The sequence below is a fragment of the Cryptomeria japonica genome, chromosome 4, assembly GCF_030272615.1.
Source record: "Cryptomeria japonica chromosome 4, Sugi_1.0, whole genome shotgun sequence".
In the NCBI taxonomy this organism is placed as follows: Eukaryota; Viridiplantae; Streptophyta; class Pinopsida; order Cupressales; family Cupressaceae; genus Cryptomeria; species Cryptomeria japonica.
In genome coordinates, this window is record NC_081408.1 from 606,197,138 (window position 1) to 606,207,625 (window position 10,488).

Below are 10,488 nucleotides of genomic sequence, written 5' to 3' on the forward strand. Positions count from 1 at the left end.
TAGGGAAGACACCCATGCTCACCTCCATCCTTGAGCTCTTACGCATATCCCCCGCTCATAAAGCTATTCTTGACAAAATCTTGAGAGACACCGCCATTCCTACTGATCTGAACGTGGACCAGTTTCAAGCCATGGTGGGATACCTTTCCATTCCACATTCCCTTACATTCACAAAAGTCGATGATGCCTCTGTAAGTTAGCCACATAATGCATCATTACATATTGAAGCCTTCATACACAAACATCGAATAAAGTGAGTCCTGATAGATGGAGGAGCTGGTCTAAACATTTTTACATTGAGCACCATTAAACAATTGGGATATTCCGATAAAGCTGTGAATTCAAAAAATCAAATCACCATCAAGGCATATGATGATGAAGAGCGTTCATCCAAGGGTACAGTCACTTTACCTCTCAGAGTTGGGCCAGTTACAAAGGATGTGGTTTGCCAAGTCCTAGATTTAGATCTCACTTATAATATATTGCTAGAATGTCCTTGGATTCATGAAATGAGGGCAGTCCCATCGACATATCATCAATGCATTAAGTTTCCTCACAATGGAGTCGAGGTAACAGTTAACGGTGATCCTAATCCATTCATATATTGCAATAACTTGAGATCACATACTGAGACCATCATTCCCAGTAATCGTGAAGCTGTTTCTTCTTCGGCATACATTGATCCTGAGTCATTAAAACCTTCGACATCAAAACAAGGTGAACTTAAAGGCAAATTTCAGGACAAAGGCATGGGAGAATACACTTTAAATGAGACCATGTATTTATGACAAGTCATGAACTCTCCAAAAGAATATGGAAGGCCACATCCTAACAAGCAAACATTCATCATGACGCTCAAATGGGACCCTACTACCTTTCAAAGATGGGGCGAATTGGAAGAGGAAGGCTTATACAAGATGCTCTACAAAGACATTGAAGATGACACACAAGATCAGATCAATATACCCTGTGAGAAATATGGCAAAGGCTTCAAGATTCTACAAAAATTTGGGTATGATGGAAAAAGCCCTCTTGGGTTATGCAAAGAAGGCATTATGGAGCCCTTACAACCTGAATTGACTGTAAAAAGGGAACGCTCAAAGGGACTTGGTTTTCTGACTTCCAAGATCCACACTAAAAGGACAGAGGAGGCATCACAAATCAAAATTGCCAAAATTCAACAAGAGGATCGCTATTCCACAGACTCCAACGAATGGGAATGGGGTTCAGACAAATCCTCCAATGACTATGAGCTCACCGAGACATTCAGAGAGCCAGGTGAACCCACAGAAGAGGAGGAGTTTTATAACAAATTCAGAGTTGGTCAAGAAACAACCCATGAGGAGTCTACACAGTCCTTGTCTCAAGGTTCTAGGTTGAAATCACATAGGATGAGAACACCTGTTCTGGAATGCGCTACTAGTAATGATAATTTGGACTCGCTTGCGATCGAGACTGATGAGGAGAGTGCCATCGATGACCTCGATAATTACCTTAACATACTCGAATATAACCACATCTTCACTCTTAGCCCCGCTAACTTCGAAGACATTAACGGCCTTCCCCTTGTTCATCACCAACTCATTGACTGGGATAATGAAGGACCTGCACAGTTGGATACATTCCAAAATGATGAAGCTTTTATTGATTATCTAGGCATACGAGATGATCTTCCCCCTGGAGACCATAAAGTGAGATACACCATAGAACTCAATAGCGTGGCATATTTTGGTGAGGGTGTCGGACCTTCCAGTCGCAAAAATGTGAAAATAAGAACAAATCAAGGGTCTTATGGCGAAAACCACACTGTGGCGCTATCTGATTCCAAAAAAGTAAAAAGAAAGGACGTATCTGAAGGTGAAAACCTCTCTAAGGCGCCCGAAGATGGAAGGCTCGACATTCTCCCAGCATCATATGAGGAAAAATCATCCATGTTGGTAGAAGAAACTATCAAAACAAATATCGGTATAGGAGAGGTTCCGCACAACATATTCCTAGCTCAATCATTGACAGGGTCCGAAAGGACAAAATTCATAAGTTTCTTCAAAGAGCGACAAATCAACTTCGCCTGGTCATACGCTGATATGCTTGGATTGGATCCAGATTTGGTAATGCATCATCTAACGGTCAAGCCAGGGGCAAAACTAGTAAAACAGAAATTAAGAAAAATGCATCCACAAGTGGCATTACTAGTCAAAGCAGAGCTTGAGAAATTACTCGATGTCAGATTCATACGCCTAATTGATTATCCAGAATGGATCTCTAACTTGGTACCTGTCAGTAAACCAGATCGCAGCATCAGAATTTGCACAGATTTCAGAGACATCAACAAAGCTTGTCCAAAGGATGACTTCCCATTACCAAACATTGACTTGATCGTTGATCTCACAGCAGGTCATGAAATGCTATCATTAATGGATGGATTCTCTGGCTATAATCAAATAAGAATTGCACCCGAGGATCAACACAAAACATCATTCACTTGTCTGTGGGGAACTTTCTGTTGGAATGTCATGCCCTTTGGGCTAAAAAATGCAGGTGCTACATATCAAAGAGCTATGACTACTATCTTTCATGATCTCATGCATGTAACTATGGAAGATTATGTTGACTACCTCTTGGTCAAATCAATAGACAGAAATACACACTTGGACATACTTTCAGTTGCCTTTGATCGGTTGGAAAAATACAAAGTTAGGTTAAACCCTAAGAAATGTGTCTTTGGAGTAACCTCTGGAAAGCTCCTAGGATTCATTGTATCCAAAAGAGGAATTGAAGCGGATCCAGCAAAAGTCAAAGCTATCTTAGAAATGCAACCACCAAGAAATATCAGTCAACTTCGATCCTTACAAGGCAGACTCCAGTCCATACGAAGATTCATAGCACAACTGGCAGATAAGTGTAATCCTTTTCAGCACCTGCTACATAAGAACATCAAATTCAAATGGGATGACAACTGTCAACAGGCTTTCCAGACGCTCAAAGACCATCTCCTAAATCCACCAGTTTTGATGCCACCAATTCCAGATCAACCACTGCTACTATACATATCAGCTACTCCAACAGCACTAGGGGCACTCTTAGCACAACAAATTGCTGGGGGCAAGGAAAAAGCAGTATACTATATTAGTCACACATTGGTGGGATACGAGTTAAACTACACACCAATTGAGCGTGCATGTCTCACCATGGTCTTTGCTTCACAGAAATTACAACATTACATGCTCACTCATAAGACTAAGTTGGTTGCAAGAATTGATCCATTAAAATACCTTCTCAATAAAGCAACACTTACTGGGCGACTGGCCAAATGGGTAATGATATTGAGTGAATTCGACATCGAGTATGTGGATAGAAAAACAATAAAAGGACAAGCCATCGCAGATCAATTAGCAGATGCTCCCATGATTGATGATGTTCCTCTAAATTCTGAATTTCTAGATGAATCCATTTTAACAATATCACATGCAAAGCCATGGCAACTGTACTTCGACGGCTCATACACACAGCATGGGGCAGGAGCTGGCATCCTCTTTATAACTCCTCAAGGGGATTCTATACCAAAATCGTACCGCTTATCATTTCCTTGCACTAACAATATAGCAGAATATGAGGTATTAACAACAGGATTACGAATTGCAGTTCAATGGAAGATCCAAGAACTTCGTGTTTTTGGAGACTCCCAACTTGTTATCCGTCAAGCAACTGGTGATTATCAAACAAAAGATGAAAAGTTAATGCCTTATAAACAAATGGTGGATGATCTAAAATAGCACTTTACAAAGATAGACTTTGAGCAGATACCAAGAGAGCAGAATTGCGCCGCAGATGCCATGGCTACAATTGCTTCATTGATTGATTTACCTCCAAACGAGACCCGCTATGAGTTCTTGGTGGATAACCTTTTAGTCCCTTCATATGAGATAATGCCTACTGAGATGATATGTGTTGTCGGTCCCGAATCCCAGTTATATGGTTCCATTTTCACATACCTATGAGACAATACTTTACCTCCTGATCTATCAAATAACCAACGTCGCACTTTCATTCGCCAATCCTCTCGATATGTCATTTTAGCTGATATCCTATACCAGCGAGGTCTAGATGGCACTCTTCTTAGATGTCTAGAAAGTGACGAAGCTCAGATTGCGTTACGTGAAGTGCATGAAGGGATATGTGGTCCACATGCTAGTGGTCCTACCTTAGCCAAGAAACTCATCAGGACTGGATATTACTGGCCCAATATGGAAAAAGACTCATATCAGTTTGTCAAGAAATGTAAGCAATGTCAAATTCATGGAGACCTCATACATGCGCCGGCACAAGAACTGCAACCACTTGCGTCTCCTTGGCCCTTTTGTCAGTGGGGACTCGATCTCATAGGCAAGATTCACCCTCCTTCCTCTAATGGTCATAAATTCATTATCACTCCCACAGAGTATTTTACAAAATGGATTGAAGTCGTACCTCTCACACAAGTTACTGGAAAACAAATTGCTACATTCATCCTTAACTATATCATTTGTCGATACGGTATTCCGGTTTCCATTATTACTGATAACGGGCGTCCCTTCAAAAATCAGGATGTTCGTGAACTCTGTGACCGCTTCCATATTTCCCATCGTTTCTCAACACCATATTACCCCCAAGGTAATGGCCAAGCTGAGGCGTCTGATAAAACAATCCTTAAAATCCTCAAGAAGACAGTCGATGACATTGGCCGTAATTGGCATATCCAACTCAATCCTGCACTCTGGGCCTACCGCACAAGCGTCCGTACACCTACAAGAGCTACACCCTATTCACTAGTCTATGGTTCTGAAGCCATCTTGCCTATTGAGGTTGAGTTACCCTCTTTACGGGTCTCTTTGCAAAACATCATCACTGATGAAGATTACAGAGTCTCTCGCTTACAAGAACTAGAACTGCTGGATGAACGGAGACAAACTGCTTTTAATCATTTCAAGGCTTACCAACAACGAATGAGTCGCAACTACAATCACAAGGTCAAGCCTCACACATTTGAGGTAGGTGACTTGGTTCTTCGAGAAAACCCCAGGAATCAGCAAGATAGAGAGAAGAAGGGCAAGTTTGAACCAAACTGGCTTGGTCCTTACATCATCACAGCAGTATATGGCTCTGGGGCATATCAGCTCTCAACTACAGAAGGTGAACCTTTGGAGGATCCTATCAACAGCATGCACCTTCACAGGTTCTACACATAGCTCATCGGAATATCCTAATTCAAAAATACAAAAAAAAATAAAATAAAAATTCAAAAATACAAAAAAATTATAAAACAAAAAAATCGTTACTTGGTGAAAACCTGGCAAACAGGCGCCTTGTGACACAAAAAAACATTGAAAAATTGAAAAAAGTAAAGAGAAATAATTTTGTCCAACAGTGAAAACCACTTCAGTGGCGCCCTGGGCAAGTACCATGGTGAAAACTGGGTCACCAGCGCCATGCGTAGAGACATTGCTCCTCCCTCCTTCAAGATTCCCTTCATCATTTCACTTTGCACACACTCACAACCCATTCGTTCATAATAAACTTACCCATTCCCATCATGGCTTGTTATTGATCTACCCAAGATTGGTTAGCCATTCATAATAAATATCCCTTTTCACCTCCCTTTCCATCCATAATAAATCAGATCTTATCTGTGGCTAAGGCAAATCCTACGTCTAGTGATGGGTGTGGAACTGAGAACATCACATGTTTCAAGGAGTAAAGTTTCTTCCAGCTTTCTTAGTCTATTTGCGCACAATCCGCAATAAAGCAACATCTGCATCACAAATCCGCAATAAAGTTTCATCTTCTCCACAATAAAGTATCAACTTCATGGATTCAGTCAGTTTCAGATGAGACACAACAGCAACAATGGGCTTCAACAAATCAAATCTTTCAACAGACTCAGACAACATTATGGTTCAGTGCTATCTATCCTTTCTGTGAAAGTAAACATTGTGACCACAATCAAATAAGACTTATACAAGTGACAAGAGACACTAAACTTGAGGACTACAGTGGATGTTGGTGTCGAGTCTTGGTTTTCTTTTGATTTCATCTTTTTTGGTGACATGTCTTTTAGCTTTTCCGGGATGTCTTTGACTAGAGATTCTATCTCTAGGATGTCTTTGACTAGAAAGGCAAGGATGGGGTATCGTCACCTATTGGTATTTGCTATCTATGGATTGTCTTTTAGTAATGCTATGACTTGTCCAAGGATATGAGGACACTGTGAGTCTAGTATGAACTGGGGCATTCCTTGTTTGTGACTGTCTTATCTCCATGCAAACAAGTACAATGACTTTCTGGGTCGAACATATGCCTCGATTGTCATAACCTATTTTGCCATAATAAAGCTCAATGATGATAACGCACAAGAAGCTCTTTCACTTTCATATCTTCTGTCTTCCATCCCCCTTTCTTGATTGACTTCCATCATCCTTCTCGAGTCCGCATAGCCTTCTATCACATGACTGAGTATAATGACACACCAAAAACATTTGCATTTCATGTAGCTGCACCTACATTACCACATATAAGCATTTCATACATATATATAGATATCACAACTGCATCACATCCTACACACAACACCTATTAGCACAATTTACATTTGCATTATCATATTCATATGCATTATATACATTTACATTTGCATTGGCATAACATTTTAAAAACAAAAAAAATAAAAAAATATTGCATTGCATCATATACATATTTGCATCCATATCATAAGCATCACATAAGAACATCTCATCACATAGGTACACATGCATATAGCTTCCGCAAAGATGAATCATCTCATATATATAATCAAAAGTGTCATGATACAATGATGTCAAAATCATATGGCTACAATCACCCGCAGGTGTCTACAATACAAAAGAATGGTACAACACTGATACAATGGGAGCCCTCTAAGGCTATGATGAACTCCCTCCCTCGGAGCCGCCTGGCCTCGATGGAATCTGAGCCCCTGAAGGACCCACCCCAGGATCATCCTACCCGCCCCCTCTATCTGGTGGTGGTGGAGGACCCATGACCCCACCGCTAGATGCCTGCCTCCTCCGACTCCCTCCCGTAGCTGTCACTGTGCGCGACGGTCTATGGAAGCTCCTTGCCCGCTGATCTGTTGGCACTGCACCGTAGTAGAGGTCCCTCTAGTATCCAATCTCCTCTCTTGCCCATAGGACATATACATAGCCTGCCCCTGTGTCCTCCGCCACCTGCCTCCCTGCCCTCAGCGCTGTCTTAGCCTCTGTGTAGTGCTGAATCGCCTAATCTCTCTCCCACTTAGTATCCCTAAGCCTCATCCTGAGTCGGTCTCTCTCCCTCTCCAACTCCTGTATCTCATCTGCCTGATCCTGGCAGATCTCCCTGAGCTCAATCAGCTCATCCTCCTCTGGATCCCCACCCTCTGCCTCAGCCTGTGGCTCTCCCTCTACAGGTGCCTGTCCCTGTATGGGTACCTATCTCTGTGCGTGCCTCTGTCCCTGCACCTGTCCTTGTCCCTATCTCTGCCTGGGATCCTATGCTGCTGGTACCTGTAGGGGCAATCAACCGCGACCCCTCACCACCCGAGCCTGCCGTTCCTCTCCACCCTCTCTCTGAGGTGCAACTCGCCTCTCTCCCACTACTCCCCTCCACCTCCGTCGGCCTCTACCCCCATCACCTCCACCATCATCATCATCATCTCCTCCTCCATCTCCATCCAATAGCTCCCCTGGATCTGTCAGTCGTGGGAATGGATGCTCCGCCCAATATGCTGAATACTCAGCATCCATCCCAGCATCATCAACCTCTGGCCACATGTCCCAGGGTAGAGGTATCATCTCTATCAACTGTGTCACTGCCTGATCATACGACAGTAGCGGCCCAAACTGCACCTGATCCCTGACTGTACGGGCATACATACCCGAGCCTCGTGGCATCCTCTGAATCTGGCCAAACTGTCGGCCAACCCTATCCACAAGCTGCCTCTCTAACACATAGGGCATCCGCCCAATCAGATACCTACTCCGGAAGGTGTATGGCAACTCCACTACGTCATCCTCCCACTCCTCGCATCCTAGATACGCTCTCCAGATGACTACATCAATATCATCCAGCACTCGTCACCAATGCTCTAACCTGCCAATCTGTGGCTGTGAGGTGATCATGTCATACAAATGAACAAAGCTGCGTCCATGTCCCCTACCTCGGAAGTGTATCGGCCTCGTCACTGGCAGACGCTCATACGCCCAAACCTGCAGTAGTGTCACCCCATAGCCCAATCCAACTGACCCATGGTAGACAAACTGGTGAAGCTCATAGTACAGGTGGGCCAACACACATGGTCCCCAAGCATATCTGGTGTGCTACGTCACCAGTGTCTCCAATGCTCCGCCCCAGCCCACTGCCAATCCCCGTGTCGCCCTATCCGGACACAAGAACCCACTAATCACTCCTCCGATCACAGCTGGCAACGCTAACCCTGTGGCTGTCATGGTGTCCCATGCCACATGACCAGCCCTCATCTCTAGGTCGGGATCCTGAAACACCCATCTCAATGCCTCTCTATCACCATCTCGATCATATGGAATCAACTCTCCATCAATCGATATCCGCAGAATCCTGTAGACATCCTCAAGGGTGACTGTCATCTCACCCATCGACAAATGGAATGTGCACGTCTCCGAGTGCCATCTCTCAGCCAGCGCAGTCAGCAAACCCATGTTTGCCTGAAACTCAGGCACATACAATATATGTCTCAAACCCATCTCCTTGATGGCAGCTCTATCCTGAAACGACAACTCAGGTCGCAATCTTTGTGTCGACGAGAATCTCTCCCGTGACTCCAGCATAGGCAAGTACTCCTGCAGTCAAGCAAATTAATCATGTCAGTCATGGTGGCATTCACTGTTCATCACAAAATGCTACTCTTTTATCTAAATGCATATGGTTATCTATCCTAGTGACACTCACTATTCATCACAAAGTGTTACTTCTATTCTAGTAGTACTCCCTATTCATCACAAAGTACTACGTGTGTGACATTCCCTGTTCATCACAAAGTGTTACTCACATTTGCACTCCCTGTTCATCACAAAGTGCTGCTCATACTTTGGGGGTACTCCCTGTTCATCACAAAGTACTCTATCTTGGTACTCACTGTTCATCACAAAGTGCCTTGATCTATCCTAGTCTTCCTAGAGGACCTGCTTGAGTGTATCCTCTCAGCAGCTTATCCAATCGACAGCGTATGTTCATCACAGAAATGCCGATTTGACCTCGAAGACCAAAACTTGCATTTTTCAACACAAACGCGCTTGACTGACACAAACGCGCCTACAGACTGCACAAGTGCACCTGAAAAACACAGACGCGCCTGTAGGACATAGATGTGCGTAGGCTGTGCATAAACGCGACTATACTACGCAGACGCCCCTGCACAACGCAGACGCCCCTGCACAACGTAGACGCGCCCACATTCGACGCAAACGCGGTTCCAGACACAGATGTGCCTGGCACCGACACAGACGCGCCTGGAACCGACGCAGACGTGGTTGCACGATTTCAAACTTTTTTGTACCCTATTCCTAAGCACATTTATTGCTCTAACTAGCATGCATTAATGACAAAAATACATGCGTCAAAATACGAGGAGGTTTGATGGTACTTACCGGCTCTCCTGCCTCTGCTGGCCTCTGGAATCGGCGAACGCGGTCGAATCTGTGAACCAAAGCCATCGCTGCTGACTGCTCTTGCTCTTTTCTCGCTCTGCACTTTGATCTCGTGATGGTGTAGATGACAATGAGGATGTCTTTTGCCCGTGGTCTATCTTATAGCCTACCCTAGCCCTCGTCTTCATTTCCCGAGTCAGTTTTCATTATCCCGTGACTCTGTCACTTTATTCGGTCAATCCATTCTAGCCTTTCTTTCTTATCAAGAGATTGTCTGCAATCTTTTCAGACATTTTCATCCAATCTCTCGAGGGGGCATATCATTCCCATTCTGGGGCAACTCTGTATCAGTTCATCTTATCTTCTTTGAAACAACGCGACAAGCCGCATTGTCTCAAAGAGGGGCAAAATGTAGACACCTAAAATTGTCCACTCTGATTAAATAAATATTTTATTTATTTAATTATCTAAGCCTAATTCTTCTATTAATTAAATAAATCCTTATTTATTTAATTAATTCATTTATCCTCTTCTAGCCTTATTTCTCATTTAAATAAATACATTTATTTATTTAAATTATCATTTTCCTAAATTAAATAAATATCTTATTTATTTAATTGATCCCACTTCTTCTATTAATTAAATAAATCTTTATTTATTTAATTAATTCATTATCCTTTTCTACACATGACACATGTCACTCATCTCTTAATTCCTACACTACCTACCCCTCTCATTATTTTATTATTTCTTCTACCTACCCTCTAATCATAGCCGACCTCCTTTTTACACCTCTCAATCTTATCCCTCCATT